The sequence below is a fragment of the Tachypleus tridentatus genome, chromosome 2 (assembly GCF_004210375.1).
Source record: "Tachypleus tridentatus isolate NWPU-2018 chromosome 2, ASM421037v1, whole genome shotgun sequence".
Lineage (NCBI taxonomy): Eukaryota > Metazoa > Arthropoda > Merostomata > Xiphosura > Limulidae > Tachypleus > Tachypleus tridentatus.
The window spans coordinates 38,117,352-38,137,879 of record NC_134826.1 but is presented as its reverse complement, the minus strand read 5'-3'; the positions used below and the strand labels follow the sequence as shown (position 1 = coordinate 38,137,879).

Here is a 20,528-nt window from a genome sequence, read left to right as displayed (position 1 = left end):
ATTTAACTGTAAACGTATTTCAAATAGCCCCGTTGCCTACAATTCCCTTAAGGTGCATATGAAAGAAACGCTTTTAACGACTATAATTTGTGTGCGTGTGGCTAATGAGAAGATAATGTAAATTCTTACCTTAAATTGAAACTCATTACTTACGCAATATGAACGGTAATTTTGAGCTATCGGTACCTCATTTAATAATTGGAAATTATTTTATTATATTGCAAAGCGTTTTCTTCCTTTACTGATTTTAAAGATGGGCGTAGCTCACTACTTAGCGTACCCAAATTGTTAATCTGAAGATTCACGGTTCGTTTTCTGTTGCTATAAAAACACACTCTGCACTTTGGGACTATAGGTGAACTATAAGAATGATTATTAAATAAAATTATAGTAGTCCGCATTTTTATTGTTATCATCATTAAATTGAACTCAAATTTGACTGATTTTGTGTAAGTATTTACTAAACAATCAATAAGATAACGTTAGAATGTACAAAATACTTTATAAACTATATTAAAGACTCCAGGTCTCACCTAATAATTTTTATACGTTTCGCTAGGCCATAGACCCATCATCATCAGACGGACAGCCTTGTTTGTTTTAAACTAAGTAGGCCTAATCTTTTCCCAACGTTGGGCAATTTGTCCTTTATTAAGCAGTTGACGATTTTATGGTACAAATGAAGCCTATTCTAAAAAAAAATAACAATAAATAAATCTTTCGCTTCTTAATATAATGAACTTTAAATACTTGTTCGTATATTTAAAAAAAAGAATGAATATCAAAATTGAATTTCTTGAATTGTGATTTCCTTATAGCAAAGCCCCATCAGGATATCTGCTCAGCCCACCAAGGGGAATCGAACCCCTGATTTTAGTGTTGTAAATCCGGAGACATACCGCTGTACTAGCGGGGGCGAATTTCTTAAAACATTTCGCCACTAACAGAGAATTTAACGAAAATGTCGTTAGTATAATTTACAATAAACTGTGTAATAAATTAATTTAAAATGTATTTACCTTATAATTAAATCAAATAATTTTTTCTGCCATTTGTTCATACGATTTCCCTATATATATATCATAATGAAATATACATAGGTGTTGCTTTTAATAAAGAGATTAATCGTCTTGTAAAGTTTTCACATGTGGGGATAACTTAACGTTTGCATGTTTATTGCAAAGCAAAAGGTGCAGAATGGGTTGTTTGTGTTCGGTCCACTGCAGGTGTCTACGGCCCGGCATGCCCAAGCGTGTTAACGCGTGCGACTCGTAATCTAGGGGCGCGGGTTCGCATCCCTGTCGCGCCAAACATACTCTCCCCTTCAGCCGTGGGGGCGTTATAATGTTACGGTCAATCCCACTTCGTTGGTAAAAGAGTAGCCCAAGAGTTGGCGGTGGGTGGTGATGACTAGCTGCCTTCCCTCTAATCTTACACTACTAAATTAGGGACGGCTAGCACAGATAGCCCTCGAGTAGCTTTGTGCGAAATTCAAAAAACAAACAAACAAGCAGGTGTCTAAATCTAATTTTTAGCGTTACAATCTCATTGACGTATCGCTGAGCTGACGAGGTTTAAATGTAGTTATTTTACTCAAAAAAAAAAGAAAAAGAAAAAAAGGAGTACCTAAACCAAGAAAAATTGCTCGTGCGAAAGAGTGATAACTGGAACAATTGCAAACTGATTAAATATGCGAAAAATAAACACAAACTAAACTTAATACAAGAGAAATATTTAAAAACACAAAGTCAGTTTTCAATAAATTCGGTAACAGAAATTTAATTTTTGAAAACTATATTCAAATGAAGATAAACAGGCGGCAGCACAATTTATGCTAATTAACTGTTTGAAGTTTTTTTTTTTTTATCATGCAAAAAATTGAAAAGTCGCGGTAGGGGTGTGCATTACTGTTTCTTTCACAGTGATGGCGGTTTGCTGCTGTATCGAAATACTTAGAAATTGCTAGGTAAGGCCTAGTTACTTTGATAATATTTAAAAGTACAATGTAAAACTTAACTTTGTCTTGCTAAGTTTTTAATAAATTGTCTTTATTGTTTGTTTCATTGTTTAATGTTATCGTCATTACTGCAGGCCTGAGATCAAAACCTAACATACATTGAAAACTTGTAAGTACAAAATAAAACATTTGAATGATACAACTTATTTTTTTACATAGTAATTATATTTGTATTCCATGTTAATCTTAATTTTTCATGAAAAAAACAACATACCCTATAGGATTGCTAGACTTGCCTCAAAATTCTCTGAAAGTCGTATTTTTATTTACAGTTGTGTTCTAATTATCGTATGTTTGGGCCTATATTGGGCTTCTGTAATTAGATCGTTTAATCTTTGGGAAGGGAAAGTAGCTTAACCTTGAGGAAAGACTGGTGATAAACAATGTAAAAGTAAAACAAACAACGTTTTCTTCATATTTTGTTTAGCAACAACAAGGTAGTTTCACCTTTCAAATTGATGGGACTTAAGCTATGGTCTAAAATAAATTATCATTTATATATATATATATATATATATATGCGTGTGTGTGTGTGTAGTAATTAAAAATGCAACTTTTTGTTATAGATATAAGTGCAAACGATTACATGATCACGCCATAAAAAAAACAAAAACTAACAATACATTTAAAAATTACTATTTATACAAAAGTATGAACGCTGTCATTTCTTAGTAAAAATACCTACAGCCATAGTATCCAAAAGCATTGGGGCTATTCCATCTGAGACATGATCAAATCAATAGATGCAAAATTAGAAAGCAAGCTATCGATTCAATAAGGAGTTATGATATAAACGCTAGAACATACAATTTCCCCGATCCTAATCGTATTAGCCCGGCATGGCCGGGGAGGGGGGGTTAGGGCGTTCGAATCCCGGTCGTACCAAAGATGCTCGCCCTTTCAGCCATGGGGACATTATAATGTGACTGTAATCCCACTATTTGTTGGTAAAACAGTAGCCCAAACGGTGGCGGTGGATGGTGATGACTATCTGCCTTCCCTCTGCCTTCCCCACTGCTAAATTAGGGATGGCTGGCGCAGATAGCCCTCGTGTAGCTTTGCGCGAAATTTAAAACAAACCAATTATCTTGTAGTGCACAGCAGTCTCAAAGAACAAGGCGCAATTTTAAAGCAACGGGACGTAAACCATGAACCCTCGGGATGGTTATGCTGAGATAGCCCTTTTAATGCAGTTTTTTCGCAAAAGTTCTGAAACAAAAAATATCACCGAAGGCGGGATGTAACAACCTTGATTAAGTGTAATTGTTTAGGAAAATATATTTATTAAATAGCCGTATACTTAAGGAAGTTTTACAAATGTAAGATCGTGACCTAAGTGTTTCCTAAGTGTTTGAGATATGAAACAAGAAAGAAAGATGTTTAGAAAACAATACCTAAGAATTGGTATTGTAATTACGAGATTCTGTAATTCTTGAGCATTATTTAAACATTGTTAAGGATTTAACTGTAAATCCTTTATTATAAATTAAAGTATTTTAAGACACTTGTTACATTCCATACTGTGTTTCAAGTATTCTGGAAAGCTTGACTCTTTTGCTATTTGTTTTACTATTTAGCCCATAAAATACATTAAAAACAACGTGGTGCAAACACGAAGGAAAAGCAAGAATGAAAAAAGTGATTACGCACTGTAAAGTTATAATTTAGAGCTTATAATACTATATACATTACTTAAACTTGGTTTTGCCTGTTTTAGCGCAATTCTATACACCAGGCTATCTCAGTTCTGTCCACAACGAAGAATCGAACACTAGATACTAGCATTATAAATACTTTACTGATGATTCGCTGAGGGACTTTAAGCTCAGAGAGAAATATGCTGGTAAACCCTAAGTTAGATATATAGAAAACGCCCTCCAGTGGCACAGCGGTATGCCTACGGACTCGCACCGCTAAAAACCGGGTTTCGATACCCGTTGTGGGTAGAGCACAGATAGCCCTTTGTGTAGCTTTGTGCTTAATTCGAAACAAACAAACAAGATGTATAGAACACACAAGTTGAGTGATATTTGACGTTATTTCTAATGTTTTGTAATAGCTTTGAAATTTTTAAAACTAACTGTTACCATGCGTTATTGATTTGTTGAATAGTTGTTAAGTTTCATTTGATCAGTGAACGCCAGAAAGAAGTTGTGTAAGCAATCAGTAGTTGAAGAGTGTAATGATAGTGACAGTGTAAGAATGTCTGCCATAGAACAAAACATACAGTTGTTATGACTACAATTACTTAATCAGAAGAACGTACAGCTCTTTAGTTTGAAATAAAAATAGTTAATCAAGACACGTGGTGGTGTGTCATGCGGCCCAAACAACCTGCAGGACACTGTTGTTAACAGGAATGATAGTTTAACGATTTTTCCACTTCTGTAGCTCTGATTGTGTTATACCAAACTGTCATATATTTTATGTGAATCTTTTCTAGTGGACCCTTTTTTCATCTACCAAACTTCAAGGCAATCGATTAAGAAATACACAAGGTATCTTCCATTTTGATGAAATTTTTGTTTCTTCACAGCGAAAGTACTGGACCCTTTTTATTATGGAAAAACAAACTTAACTTTTTTATGAATTGTTTTCAACTTTGATACAGTGATAGATCTTTACAACCTACAATTGGGTGTTGTATTTGGTTTAAATTTAAGTCACACGTGCAAAGTTATTCCACAAAAACCTCTTAAATTCAATCAAACTTTTTGCGCACGTCCACGTAAAAATTCATGTGAGCTATCGGTCTAAACATTTTACTGAAACTTCATCTAAGTGTAAATATGAAGTTTTTAGTTTTTATCATTCGTTTTAAAGACGACTGATTTAGAGCAGAAAAGCTAGAGAGTGGAAGGGAGTGCAGGTACATAAGTATTGGTTAGGCCAAGCAAACTAAATTAGCAGTTTCTAGTTCAATTTTTAAAAAGTATTGTACATGTGTGTAGTTATTATTGATTATTCTTTGCTAACTTTTAAGCATATACTTAGTAAATTTTATGTAGTTATTTTAATTAAAGAGCGTTTAGCGTCACTTGATATTAGTTTAATCAGTTTTCGTAAATAATGATCTTTGATACGGCTGTAAGAGTGCATACGGGTGAAGACAAGAAACTATTAATATAGATTCCAAGGCGTTACGATAATTGAAATTATTGACACTATTTCAGAGAGGAAGAACTACTGTCATATATTGTAAAGAATCTGGTTGGTTCTGTAAAGTAAAGGTTTGTTCCGAATAAAGTTTTAAAGCTAAAGCTGGCTGCTATCGAGAGTTACTTTCTTACTTGCTGTGGGTTGTTGGTGTGTATTAACAAAACGTCGTGATATATAATCAAAACACCTTAAATGAGAAAAAAAAAGCGACCTAAAAAAGAAATTGAGCGTGCAACCTAAAGGAGTGAAATCAAAATTGGTGGCCAAACTATTTAGCTAAGCCACGTATTTTGTTTTATTTATTATCGTGCCCCAAGTTGAACAAAAGCATAAATAGGTTACAAAAAGACTTTTGAGAAAATTTCGACGTAATCATTGTGTTTCTTCCTACACACACACACACACACACACACACACACACACATGAATGAAATATTTTTACGTGTCTTAGATGTATTGATTTTCGAGACATCTGCGTGCATCGTAATATCAACTGCCTCAGGTTTGATGAAAAATTGTCACTAAACTATGATGTACACTTTAAAGAAATTAAGGGAAGTACATGAAACAACAGTTAAGCGAGTTTGTTCGTACATGGAGCCGGCATAGCCAGGTTGTCAGGGCGCTAGATCTCGTAATCTGAGGGTAGCGTGTTCCAATCCCCCTCACACGAAACATCTTTCAGCCGAGGGTATGCTATAATGTTACGGTCAATCCCTCTATTCGATAGTAACATAGTAGCCCAAGAGATGGCGGTTGGTGGTGATGATTGGTTACCTTCCTCTCTAGTGTTACACTGCTAAATTAGGGACGGCTGTCACAGATAGCTCTCTTGTAGCTTTACGCGTAATCCAGAAACAAAATAAGCATTGTTCGTACTTGCATGTAGTGGAGTATTGACTGAGGTAATGGTATGTGTAATACCTTCTTGTGTGTGTTAGTTACTTTGCTGTAAAACTTTAAACGTGTTCATTGTCGTCGTGCTGAATTTTAGATTTCTTGTGTCGTTATCAGGTCTTACTTTCAGATATTTCTTGTCTCCTTCACTTATTATTTTTGTTACTCACATATACATATATGTATGCATTGGAAGTTGTACCTTGAAACCTAAGTTTAATTTCGGTAGTATATTGGTTTTGGCCGTCATTATAATACATATGTGCTTAATTTAAGAAAACTTCATCTATCTTTGTAATCAGTTGTACTTAATAGAGTTTCATAATCAAATATATTTTCTTGTACAGTGTATGTTAATATTGCCCCCTAATGGTACAGCGGTATGTTTCCGGACTTACAATGCTAGATACCGGGTTTCGATACCCGGCAAAGCATAGATAGCCTATTGTAGCTCTGTGTTTAAGATGGAACGTTTCATTCGTTTGCGTCAGTGGTGCCCTCTTATGGAGTATAGTATACATTTGTAGGAAATGTGGTAATCGACCCGCTTTGGGAGCAGTTGGAAGATTGCTTTGTGTTTCAAATTGTAAAATCGCTGTGTTCATATTTTAGTTATCACCAGAGAAAACAATGTAAGTGACGAGTGAAGAGATCACTGAAATAAAATGACAATAATTTTAAACAACGAGCGTTTTTGAAAATACTAGAACATTTTCAGTATAGTTTTACCCGTTTATATTTTTAAAAATATTTGCCATGCGTTAATCTATCTCATATTTTATAATTTTACCTTTGAAAATATTTTTGCTGATAGTTAGAATATTTAAAAGAATTTTTTTTTGTTTTTCTTTAATAGTATTTGACGTACATAAGTCTTGTTTATTACCACCTGAGGGCGCTTATATCAGTCCAGAAAGTTGTATATGACCAGCGGGCAAGATAGTAATATTCCATCACCGGTTGTAGGTTTAGCCCAATTTCAAACTTTCAATCTTCTCAAGGGGGTCTACCACTGTAAGATTTCGCTTCTTTGTATGCTTGATTCTGTTTTAAAAAACAGTTTCTCCTGGAAACAATTTATATATTTCCCTATACATTTAAAAATCGGTCTTATTTGTTCGAAGGCAGATAATCAGTGAGTTTATATATTTCTCAACGTCTTACGAACTTTATAATTACAGTCGCGGAAGCACGTGGGTCGAACTGAAGCGTCCCAGACGCACACTTCTCACGATGACTAGGCCGTTAGTCATGGTCCTTCCGTTTCTGGTATTCCTTCTCCATCTTTCTGAAGATTCACATTACCTCGTCTGCGGAAGAAAGCTTGTAGCTTTGTATTGGAACACCTCCAACCCAACGTGAGTAGATTTTGACAGTATTATCTAAAAGAAACTCGATATATATAAATGCTTTTTACTGACAGATGAACTACAAAGAACAGTTTCCCAAAACAACGCTGATTCAAATATTTTTATATCATTTAATAAAAAGGAACAGAAATCTCTAAACCAAAGGAAATTATTCGTCAATAACTCGTCGATTAGACTGTTTTTTCTTTGTACTGTTACTATAAAAAAAAGGCGTACGTTATTTACTGAACAGTTTGTAGTGTATTCTTATGTTTAAAAAGCAACCAAGAAACGTAGCTTGAAAGAAGTGTAAACGTCTCGTTTTTATTTAGGTAGTTTTTTTTCTTATATTGTCACCAAAACATGAGATTATCGAACACGAGCCAAATATTTAAGTAAAGGTTCCATATTTATTGAAACATCTGTAAATAAAGGTGTTCGGAGCTTTTAGGTCTTGAGACATTGTACACTTGATGAAATATATTTTTCTTTGTGCAAATACAACTGTTTTAACATATTCCATTGATCACAATCAATGAATATAATCGATTTTTAGAACTTCCGGGCGATCACTCCATCCTGATGGTTTGCATTTTCAAAGCCACTAGTTGCAATATATGTACTCATTAACAGTTTTTTTGGTATATTTTTGCATGAGGCGACTTAATTACATAACACTAAAGGAAGCGTTGTGGTGTATTTATTATCTGTATTTTGGACTTGCGCAATGTTTTGATTTCTTCGACTTATAAAAGGTTTTTAGATACTCCTTGCAACAGGTATGATAAATGGTAGTATTATAGTAAGTACTCTTTCTACAACAGTCGAGAAAAATACTGGTGTTATAACTCACTTTTGGTAAGGAACATAGTATTAATATTATAAAATACTTTAGATATTTCCTGCAACAGGGGCGATAAATACTAGTGTTACGAGATGCTTTAGGTACTTCTTGCAAAGGCTACGATAGAAACCTAGTGTTATAACATGCTTAAGATACGTTTTACGACGAGTACGGTAAATATCAGTGTTGTAAGGTGCTTTATGTACTTCTTACAACGGATGCGATCAGTAATATTGTTATAGCATGCTTTAAGTGCTTGTTACAAGGAGTACAATAAACAATAGTGTTGTAAGATGTTCTATGAACTTCCGACAACACGCAAAAACAAATATTGGTGTGGTCAGTTACTTTTGGTGTAAAGAAATCAGAATAAGGAGAAATATATCAGTATTAAATAATATAAAAAAACAATGTATTTATGCCAGTTTGTGTATGCAATAGAAATAATCGTGCACTACTAGATGCTAAGCGAACCAGAACAAATGTCCGCATTTTTAATGTCAAATAAGATTATTTATCAGGTAATGCTTTATTATTTCACTACTAGTTTAACAGAAGTTTGAAACGTGCATTTTGTTAAAAACAAACAAACAACAAAACATTTTCTCAGTGTTTCATCAACTGTTAATTTGAAAAACTAAAGAATATTTTGTTCCCAGTATTCTGTAAAACGTTATTTTAAGTGTGCAACTTATTTTGTAATTCAACTAATACATTGACAGTCTCGGTATTCTCATCATTTATTCAATTTCGCCCTTTTGTTTACAGTAATTTTTTTTTTTGTGATAAACCATAATTAAATGTTAAGATAAATGTTCCGGTTTAAAACCTATGATACCAACAAACTGATTTTTTAGTGGTATGACTAAAAGAATTACTATCTTCCAAGTTGCGGCGTTAACATATTTGAGAATAATTTTAGCACGTTTTCTATCAAAGTTCGTGTCTTCAAGTGAAATGTCTGCTGAGTTAGGTGGGATAAGGGTAATGTGGAAAACATGCAAGTAACGGAGCTATTTCAATTGTTATTAAAAGTCTTGTGAACTTTCAACTCGAGCGTAGCTGTACGGATTGTAAGTAATGCAAGCTTGTGACAAACGTGAACGGCTCTTGCTGAATGTGTTCACTGTTGGTTAGTTGTGCTGGACGTTAATTCTAATTACCTAAGTTGATAAAGTAAAGTATGAAACAGAAGTATTGTTATTGATGATAGATTATGGAAGACGAGTAATTGGAAACTACTTTCATACAGAAAAAATAACCACGTGATATTTATGACTACAATTTTAGAAAGACTTTGCATGTAACGTTTCTTTGGATATAAAACTTAATTTTGTAATAATTAATACACTTTCATCACGAAACGCTGTTGTATTGTCCACGTGCAACATCGCAAATATAAAATAAATTGTGTTGTGTATATTATGTGTAATAATAATAAAGGTAATGTTTAACTTTTATTATAGCGTTACTTATTATAGAACATATCTATTTATAATGATAATAATGCAACTAAAAATATGATGGCTTAAAACGTAGCAAAAGAATATTTGTGAGCACATATAACTGTTCGATGATTTGATTCTTTCTAAGTAAGCCACATTTTCAGAGAAGGGTTCGGTGAGTTTGAATTTTTCATAAAGCTGTATGAAGGCTATCTGCTTAGCCGTCCCTTACTTCGAAATGCTAGACTAGAGAGAGGGCAGATTGGCAACACCACCCACTGTCAGCTCTTTATCAACGGAAAGTGTGATTAACGTTAACATTTTAACGCCCCACGTGGGTAACGGCATTCAAATTCCGCTGCTCGTGGGTGACGAGTCTTGCGCCCTAAACAGAAGTTTGATTTTTTATAATACCGACTCTTTGAAACATTGTAAGTAAATTAACAGAATGTACTTATGAAATGATACTAACGTTTCGTATTTTACATCAAATGTAAAGTTAGGTCATGCTTGGGGCTGTACATATTTACGGTTATATCACTAGGGCTGCTGATTTTATGTTTTAAGTGATAAACGTGGTTAAAACAATTTTCACAGGAAAAAAAGGAAAGAAATATGTGTATTTATAATAAACATCAGAAACGGATATTCAGTTTACTGGACATTCGAACCCTAGGTACGTTCACAACTGTATTGCTTTCGAATATTACTCCAATGGGAAGTCTTTTTATAATTTCATACATTGCCCACAGTAGCTTTGCACACTTCATAACATTATAGTCCTAACCGTGAAATATACTTTTTTCTGTAGATGATGACATGCACAAAGAGTATTTGAGAAACAACTTTTCTCTATATGATCGCCTCATCAAAAAAGCCTAGAAAAGCCTGTTTATAATGTATATGGTTACCTATTTTCTAATGACTTGATAATGTACTTTTCATGCACAAAGAGTATTATTTGAGAAACAACGTTTCTCTATCTGATCTCCTCATCAATATAAGCGCCTAGAAGAGCCTGTTAACAATGTGTATGGTTATCTATTTTCTGAACAAACTATTGGAATATTAGCGAGTGATTAAATAGTATTTTTAGACCTATTTATTTTACCTGTAAAAGCGACTTGTAAATTTTTTTTTCAGAAATTCTCAAGAACATAGGAAAGTTTTATCAACAGTTACTTATTACTGATATTTTTTGTTGTATTTGTAGAAATCTTTTTATATTAATTTTCAGAAACTCTTTACTTTAGAGGATTTTTTTTTTACCTGCAGACCAAAATATATTTTACGTTAAAAATGAGTGGAAATTAATATGCCCAAATTGTGAATCCTAGGGTTCGTTGCTGCTTAAACGCCCTCGGCGCGTTTGAGCCCGCGTGTTCTCTAATAGTCGTTCAAAATTCCACATTTCAATCAGATAAGAGTGACCCAAGAACTGGCGGTTGTTTCTTTTACCTAGCTTCCTCAGTTTTATCAATTCAAACTTAGAGGCAGCTGTGTGAAGATGATCCTCCTATAGGTTTTCAAAATAATGCTGAAAACAAACAAGAATAGCTAAATTTGTCTTATGGTTATGGTGACGTCTTATTGATATAAGCTCACTATAAAAGTGTGGTATTAATGCATCTTGTAGAAAAGAGATTTGGTTTAATATTGCTAAGTACATTCAAATAATCTTGTTGCTCGTGTGTGTGTGTGTGTGTGTGTGTGTGTGTTTGTTGGTGAAAACTATAAAATATTTTAACCACATTTGAGGGACTTGTTGATTGAGTAGCAACAGCAGTTTATTTGGTTTTTGGTAAAATTAATGAAATTGTATTTAATTTATATTTATTTCAAGATAGTGAAGGTATGATAACTTCATCTGGACAAAGCCTTCCTTATGAACAAACTGGAAGCAATAAAACATTAGCTAAATGACACTTAAATACGTAAACCTCTCATTACTTTTTTACTACGACGTCATAATAAATATATAACAGTTAGACTAAACATGATCGCCATTATCTTTTATATTTGTATAACCTAACAACCGCCACCCGGTCAACAAACAACAATCATAAGTTTTAAACAACGTTTCACCATGTTTATTGCACATTCTTCCTGTTATTTTAAATATTAGTTTCGTTGAAGGGAAGTTTTATTTGTTCCATTGTCAAATAATGTAGGAATGTTGTAAGAACTTGCTGAACTGAGATAGTGCAGTTTTCCAGTGTTATATTCACAATTGGTTTACCACTGTGATCCAAAATATTCGAAGTAATGGCAAAAGATGTACTCTTTTATTTAGCCTGTTTGGTATTTTGAAATGTGTTTGTGTTGTTCATGCACTCTTAGGTAATTAGGCTTTACACTTTTTGAAATGCAAAGTTCTGTTGTGGAACCTAAACTTTACTGATTATGTATGTTGATTTATCTATGAAAATTGTATTTCATTTTTTTTTTATGAACGAATATTTTCTAAGATTTTGTTCTTTGAGTAAATTTCTCAGTCATTTTGCGGTGATTTTAAATGTTTTCCTACAAGGTGTCACTTCGATTATCTGTTTTTGACCTCAGGTGTAATTAAAATATTAAAACGGCAGATTTCTTTTAAATAAAGAGAAAACAAAAACTTTTATCCAGTGTTGGCCACAAAGAGGACATCTTGTTCAATGACCAATTGTTGCAGAATATGCGGTGTAAAATGTTATGAAATTTGTTTAAATGATTTGAACTGAATAATGTGTGTTTTTTTTTTTTTATAGCAAAGCCATATGTAGCCATACGCTGCGTCAACTGAAGGGAATCGGATCCCTGATTTAAGCGTTGTGAATCCGTAATTTGCCACTGTCCCACCGCACCACGGGACTAAATAAACCTGCGCTGTTTCATTTTTCCGTGCCTAAGTGTGTGGTGGCTTGCATCGTTTGTGAGTAAATGAAAAGTAGAAATAATGCGATGTATTCATTTTGAACTGATATTTGTGTGTCGGACATGATAAACTTATAAATGTAATGAAATCATGAATATATACATGTATATCCTAATTAATTTATGCAAAACTTTGATGTGCTCCTACCAATCTACTACGAGGCGATTCTAGCTGTGATGGCCGTCTTAAACGACTTGCTCTGCAGAAGAAAACCAGCCAGACAGGTAATTAGTACAATCTTCAATGGGGAGTGGACAGTTTAACTAAGTTAGGGCAATGCTAGAACATGGTAAACTAGGTTGTATGAAAGTTGCGTCATTTTATGATTTAAAAACTGGCATCCAGGGTGATTTTATTTTGCATCAAACATATGAACAGTGAATAAATGAAACGAAATAATTCTCATTTCAAATCTGTACCGTAAACATTATCTAGTATAAAAATGCACACATTTTTGTTTCATTATTATAACCGCTGAATTAGAACAATTCATTATGTCTCTGTCATGTAGCTTTCAGCCTTAAACGTCTCGTGTACAAATGTACACACCGCTTTGCATGACGGGTAACTATTCTTAACAGAATAGAGAAATTAAACATCAGAGTTATAACCTTCCAACAATTAAAGCTAGAGAGCGTGTTCAGCAGCATATTGCATCTCGACTCTTGGACCTTTCGATTTATTGCAGCCCGGCACACTAACTGTTAAACCACAACATTCGAATTAATTTGTAATATATTTATCTTTGTTATTCTATGTATATTCACCTTGATTTATATTGGACATAAAGCGTAGTGATATATCATTTATAAAATCAGTAATTCTTCGAAAACGTGATGTCCGCAATTGCTTTTAATACTTACTGCATGACAAAATGCAACGTATCACTGCGCACGTACTTTAAACGTGGATGTTATTTTCATTAATATTCCACACAAACATCTAAATAAATTCATATTATGTTTTGATTATAAACTTACTATTTAAAAATATAAAATAATTTATTATAATGTGAAAAATTAAGTTTTGTGCAAAATTGTATTTATTCATTTAATGGCTCAAGAAATATTTGACTTGTTTGTTCTTAAACGCAAAGTTACGCCATAGGCTATCTTTGCTGTGCCCATCAGAGGTATCGAAACCCTGTTTTTAGTGTTGTAAGCTTTCAAATTACCGTTGAACCACTAGGGAGTCAAATATTTTACCGTTTATTTATCACGTTTTTATTATTTATAAGTAATTTGTATTTTCCACAGTAACTTACTGTATAATAAACAGTTTCAGTGAAACGTGGTTAACCTTAAAAGTACTGATAAAGTCCATATCCTTCATATTTTCTAAACTATTTATGCACCAAATTGTTTGTAGGCCAAAAGCGTTTATTGGTTAAATGGTCCATAATAATATAGGTCACAAAAAATAACACGTAAAAAAACAACAACACAGCTTAATGTTTTGGATCTCAGTTATAGTGAACGATATAAAGTAAAATCGGTTGCTTGAGGGTTAACGTGCCTGTACGATTATGTACCGTATCTGATTACAAAATTATCGTTTTCTGTTATCCAACTTTCTTATGCAGTAAAATAATATACTAAAATGCATATACCAAAAAAGAAAGTTTGAAAGCAGTAGAGATACCATTCGGCAGAAGAGACAAATGAGGTGAGAATGTCCATGATTTCTGATGCTATCTCGCATTTTAATCTAACTTGCAAAGTCATAACAGAATTACCAATCGCCCTAAACAGTGACTTATCTAAGATCTCGCTGGTGATGTCCATTCACCATAAATGTTCTGTTTAACTGCGTGTGACAGTTAGAGACGGCAGTATCTAGTGAAGGGACCAATGGTTAACATACTAATATAACGTTAAGCAGAAAAAAACAAAACATGGGCCATTAGGCTTAGTAAAATTCATAATACTGCACAAGTTAACTAACGTTATATCTTGGCAATGAACGGTTGTCTTAGTCCCCAAGGATTTTGTACTTTCAAGTAGATTATTTTTGTTGTCAGAGTGAACGACTTGGAGTCAAAGATACCACTCATTTATCAAAAATTAAATCAATTTTTTTTCAGTATTTTTAAATGGTAAAATGTAAATGTCAAGCCTAATTCATCTGTCTTGCAAATTATTACTGAGTTACAGTGGTTTAAGAGAATTCCAACCCTTATCACTTACCCTGGACAAGCACAGATCGAAATAATATAAGACCAGGGTTAATATAGTGGTGGAATACATACATGTGTGATGATTAGCGTTCTGTTTTACACCAGTAATTCCGTATTTATACAATAATTTCAAGAGTGTGCTTCATTAGTATTACTAACTTAATCTTGTGAACTATTCAGCTCTCTAGTTATCTAAAATACTGAAAAATGTTCGTTAAGTAGCTACTGAATTACAAAACTCGTATAAAACAAATTTTTCGTTGGACTTCAACAAGGTGGCGTCAAACATGTGCTCTGTTTAACTGAAATTCGCTCAAAAGGTATCAGATAACAGCATCGCTCACTGTTACCTCTATTCTTTGGATGGTGACTGCGAAGTGTCACACCAGACATAAAGAAACATTGTATGCCGTAAGTATGAGCGACAATAGTTACAAGGAGACACATTAAACTTCTTTCAATATTTTTGTATCACAGTTGTTGTTTTCCTCCCGGTATAGGTTATGTTTTGAAGCATCTAGCTGAAAAGCTGTATAAAACTGATTTTTTTTTTAGTGATTTGGGGGGCTCGGGCTTGAATGTTCTATATTATTGCCGCCAGTTTGTGGTAAAAAATCGCATGTAAGAACATTATACGGACATTTAGATGTAAACTAGTGTACATAATGAAAGAAGTTCTCTGTGTATCATACAGAGAATGATTACTCTTTTGGAATTATAGTATATGGAAAGAAACTCGAAATAACGTGTGGTCACGCTCGTCTTGCACAATGTATTTCAAAACAATCCATAAAGAGTTTGTTTCCCCCCGTTAGTACAGCGGTAAGTCTACGAGTCCACAACGCTAAAATCATGGGTTCGATTCCCCTCGGTGTGATCAGCAGATAGTCCGATATGACTTTGCTATAAGAAAAGCAAAGTTTTTTTTGTGTTTTTTTTTCTTGTGTCATACATGTTGAAAAACTCGCAATAGTAGTGTAGCTCCGTATGTAACCGCCCTAAGTTATAATATTAATGTAAATAAAGCTGTATGTATTAAGTTGAGTAATTGTGAACTCAACCAACGTTTCTGGAACTTCGTTTTCTTGTCAGATTTAAATTGAACTTTAAGTTAGTTGCTGCTATTCGTTTTATATAATATTTCAATAAATGTGAGAAGTCGGTGGTTTGTTTGTTTTTGAATTTCGCACAAAGCTACTCGAGGGCTATCTGTGCTAGCCGTCCCTAATTTAGCAGTGTAAGACATTAGGCAGCTAGTCATCACCACCCACGGCCAACTCTTGGGCTACTCTTTTACCCACGAATAGTGGGATTGACCGACACATTATAACGCCCCTACGGCTGAAAGAGCGAACATGTTTGGCGCGATGTGGATGCGAACCCGCGACCCTCAGATTACGAGTCGCATGCCTTAACACGCTTGGCCATGTCCCTAAGTCGGTGGTTATTGTAATGATATTTTTGCTTGTTTGAGGTTAAGAGCAAAGTAACGCAAAGGACCTTCTGTGCTCTGCCCATCAGAAGTATCGAAACCCAGTTTCTAGCATTGGAACTCCGCAGATTTACCGCTGTTCCACTTCGGTGGGGGAGGGAATTTTGTCAGGAATCACGTGTTTTATTGCTTTATAAGAGCAATTATTTTTCAATAAATTACTTTTTTGTATATTACCTTACTGGTATAGAAAAATGCTGTGCAATGGCTCTATGTATATGTCAAAACTTGCTTTCTTATTTTTAATAAATTTTGTTTTTGATTTTTCGCAGAAAAGCAAATTCGAAACCAGCGAAAATAGTAAACTAACTTATAATAACAAAATTTTGGATATTAGTGCAAGATGGAAACAAAACTAAAATAATTTGTCCTCTCAGAATGAGTCGTATGTTGGTCTGTGGTTAGGGCTCCGATCGGTGTATCTTCAGTCGGTCGTAACAGCAGGAAACAAAAACACGCTCGGCATTTTGGGGCCTTGGATACGATATAACAATGACGATTAAATGCTGTTTAGGCAGTGAAGAGTAGCCCAAGGTACTGCAGTATGTGATGTTGACTAGCTACCTACCTTCTGTCTGGTCTACAACTTCAAAAATAGGAAAAGCTAGTGTGATTAGCCCTGAACTAGTATCCGAGAAATAAACAAACGACGGGATAGAAGTCTTGGAATAATGTTTATGCTTGTTTGTTTCGTTATTTTTATAGCGCCATTTTATTTAGTTTATACAATGAGTGGATGAATGAATAATAATGATTTTAGAAAAAAGTCGCGAGACTATACGTGAAACGCTTTATTTTTTGTTATTTCGAAATGTATGAGCTGTTGTATCTTTTTACTTTGTTTTACACATGTATCTAAGCCTTTATTTGACAAAACGTGTGTGTGGGCTTATGTCTGGAGAATCCTCAAATCTTTCATATACTCTTATTGCCTCCGTGGACTGACATAAGAGTATTAGGTTGGATATGACCGTCTGTATCACTTAAGGCCCCCATGTCTTTCCCATGGGTTGAATTGGCTCGTCAGCTAGCATATACATTAAAATATACTGGTTTATAAGTATAAAGTAGATAAATATTTGTGTACCTTTACGAGATTGGTCTTCTAAATGATGGATACTGCAGGATAAAACGCTTACCTAACAAAATTAAAATGTTCATAACAAGAGAATGCTATATATAAACCATTATATTCGCTATACAGTAATAACTGAGTACATACAAACGAAATAAAAAAATATATAAATCTAACGAAAATTCATTGTCGTTTTTTGAAGTAGTTGTTGTTTGTAATCAATTTATTCAGAGTTGTAAGTCCGCAGACATCCAGCTGTGCCACTCGGGGGGGATTTTTGAAGTAAACACCTTAAAATTATATATATGATAAAATGTTTAAAGGTGTGTCAAAACAAAGATTAAAGAAGTTAACAGCAGTTCTTGAGATACAGTTTTAACAGCAATTGTTTCATTCTCTGCATGCAGAAAGAATCAAATTATGTATTTATCTAATGTTTAAGTTTTAGAATCTCGAATCTGTATAGACAGTTGTACCTGGCAGGGTTCTCTAACATGGTAGCCAAGCAAAGTATCGACACTGAGTGACATGCACTTGACATACCTCACTCGTTCGCTTCATAGATATCACTCCAGCTGTGTTCCTCCAATCACACAACTATCACTTTGACAGTCAAGTAAAATACATTATTTTCAGTGTCTAGTATTTTGGTATCTGATATATACAAAATTAATGGGTGGAAAAGGTAGACGGTATAAGCAGAAGGCACCCACTTAACACCATCCACCGCTAACTCTTGGTGAGATTGATCGTCACTCAGTTGCGCCTTCACGGGTAAATATATAGAAAGAAATAAAACTTTGTGATATATGAGATCATTTAAGGTCATCTTCAAAGTCACGTCATCCAGAAATTTTATCAACATTCATCGTATACTTAAAATATCAGAGAAATTGTGTCGGCAATAACAAATGAAATATTTTAAACCAAAAATTACCCAATAATAACAGTTGTAGGAATATGTTACTAAACAAAAATAAAATGACACAAAAAAAAAAAAACAACCATTGTGATACAAACGTAGGTTTGAGGAACAAAGTCAGAATTTGGCGTAAACAGCTCGAGACAACGTTGAAATTATCGGAAAGTTAAAATATATTAAAATAAACGCTCTCCACATAACGTAGTACACGAGCGTTGTTTTGCTGCTGCTCCAAAATAATATAAATAATGGTACATTTTTTAGTTTGGAAACGATTTAATAAATTAAGGTTCTACTATTCGAAAAATATCACCATATCGCTGGGGTTGTCGCCATATTGTATGTTAAGCAGATCGTGGACGACAGTCAACCTTCGCTTCAGATGATGGTAAATATGTGCCAACGGCTGAGTTTTACATTTTCATTTATGGTTAAACATTGCGATCAGACTGATAGTAGTAAAGGATACTGACTATGAAATCGCTATATTGACATTTTATGTACTTAGGCAACACATTGAGCACGGTTAATGATAGTATGCCAACTTTAGAAGTTTTCAACTGCATGTGTTCCACTGACTGTCGTTATTAAAGAGCGATTTTGACGGTTTTGAGTTATTTTCTACATCTTTTACAATTGCAAGTTTTTGATAATACTAACATCCAGGCACTCGACTCGTTATCTGAGAGTCGTAGGTTCGAATCTCCGTCACACCAGACATGCTTGCCCTTTCAGCCGTGGAGGCGTTATCCCATTATTTGTTGGTAAAAGAGTAGCCCAAGAGTTGGCGGTGGGTGGTGATGACTAGCTGCCTTTCCTCTAGTCTTTCACTGCAAAATTAAGGACGGTTAGCGCAGATAGCCCTCGTATAACTTTGCGTGAATTTCAAAAACAAACAAACAAAACTAACTTCCAGTTAGAGTAAGATGTATGCTCTCGAATGACATCCTTGATATTGTTACAGACGAGGCCCACATCTCATTTCATATCACTAACAGTTACCTTCCTGTACTTTGCATTTCTGAATCATTTCTCAGTCAATAAACTTCTGTGTTACCAGGTATGTACATAGAACTTGTGTAGCTGTACATAAGCTTTATCATCATTTTTCAATTACTTGAACGCACTTCGGATAAAATGGAAATCTCTATTCTATCAGATTCTTTTTTAATAGGAAAGGTGGAGATGGCATCGAATGTTTCCATGTTGTTTTTTTAGTAAGCATGCCAAGCCCGCTGTTCTATACACCCTACTGTTTTTGACCTCCGTGTACAAGACACGCGTGATCCATGACGAGTTTTGATGGGTTTCTCTAAAAAGTCGAATGTTTGTTCGTTGACGGGATCCCCTCTGAGCCCACTCTATCATGGTAAATTTTTATGAATTTTGGCGTGGCGGGAAAACCGGGTGGAACGCGCACAGCTGCGACACGATGCTGGTCTTGCACTTGTAAGCAGGGTTAACGCTTTAGATTAGGTAATTACAACATTATCACCTGCATACCTTCGCCTTGCAGAAGCCGTCTCTTCAGGCGCGGTTAACTGAAGTCTTTTTAGTGATACATAATACGAATGCACTATTAAAATATTATTCATGGCCACGGAACAGTCGCTTTGTGTTTTAATGAGACACTTAGCAATGATAAATCGTTTTTAGTAGAGAAATACGTGTACTTAAAATACATTACCACAGCAACACACAATTAATTACAGTTAAAGAAAGCTTACAGACGCATCAATTATATTAAACTTAAGTGTCTTGAAAGAAACATGTTTGTAGTACTATTTGTTATATTACGGTACAGTAATTTTTCAACTAAATCCGAAGAAATACGAAATTGAAACTAACTCTTTCACTGCCATGGATGTGTATGGTTACTGTATTGCCGTGGATACATACGTGTTTTTCTAGAAGGGCACATGTTCAGGTTTAGATAAGTAAAAAAACATTAAAATATTTTTCTTTCTTTTACAGTCATTTAAAATAAATATGGCTTTCTAAATATAAACATGGCTATGGAAGTGTAAATATAGCAATGTGATACACTAATGATATTGTAAAAAAAATCTATTCACAGGAGGGACAGAAAGACAAATGTGTTTAATATTTCACATACCTAACAGGGAAAAGTAATTTGGTTATGCTTACTAATTACTTAATGTTATCATTCAGAACAAACGTCTTACCAGATCGAAAGGTTAAAGGTAAGAAATTTGTTAGAATAATTCAGGAAAT

At 34.2% G+C, this 20,528-nt stretch overlaps 1 long non-coding RNA gene across 6 annotated transcripts in view; it reads left to right on the top strand.

Annotated features, from left to right (window-relative positions):
* Window positions 1–1,880: 1,880 nt before the first annotated feature.
* The window catches only part of LOC143235448 (uncharacterized), a 119,012-nt gene continuing 100,364 nt past the window's right edge, over window positions 1,881–20,528 (top strand). For all 6 annotated transcript variants that reach the window (XR_013019195.1, XR_013019201.1, XR_013019206.1 and 3 more), the window contains exons 1-2: window positions 1,881–1,966; window positions 7,255–7,431. This is a non-coding gene — a long non-coding RNA (uncharacterized LOC143235448). The remainder of the gene's footprint in view (window positions 1,967–7,254; window positions 7,432–20,528) is intronic.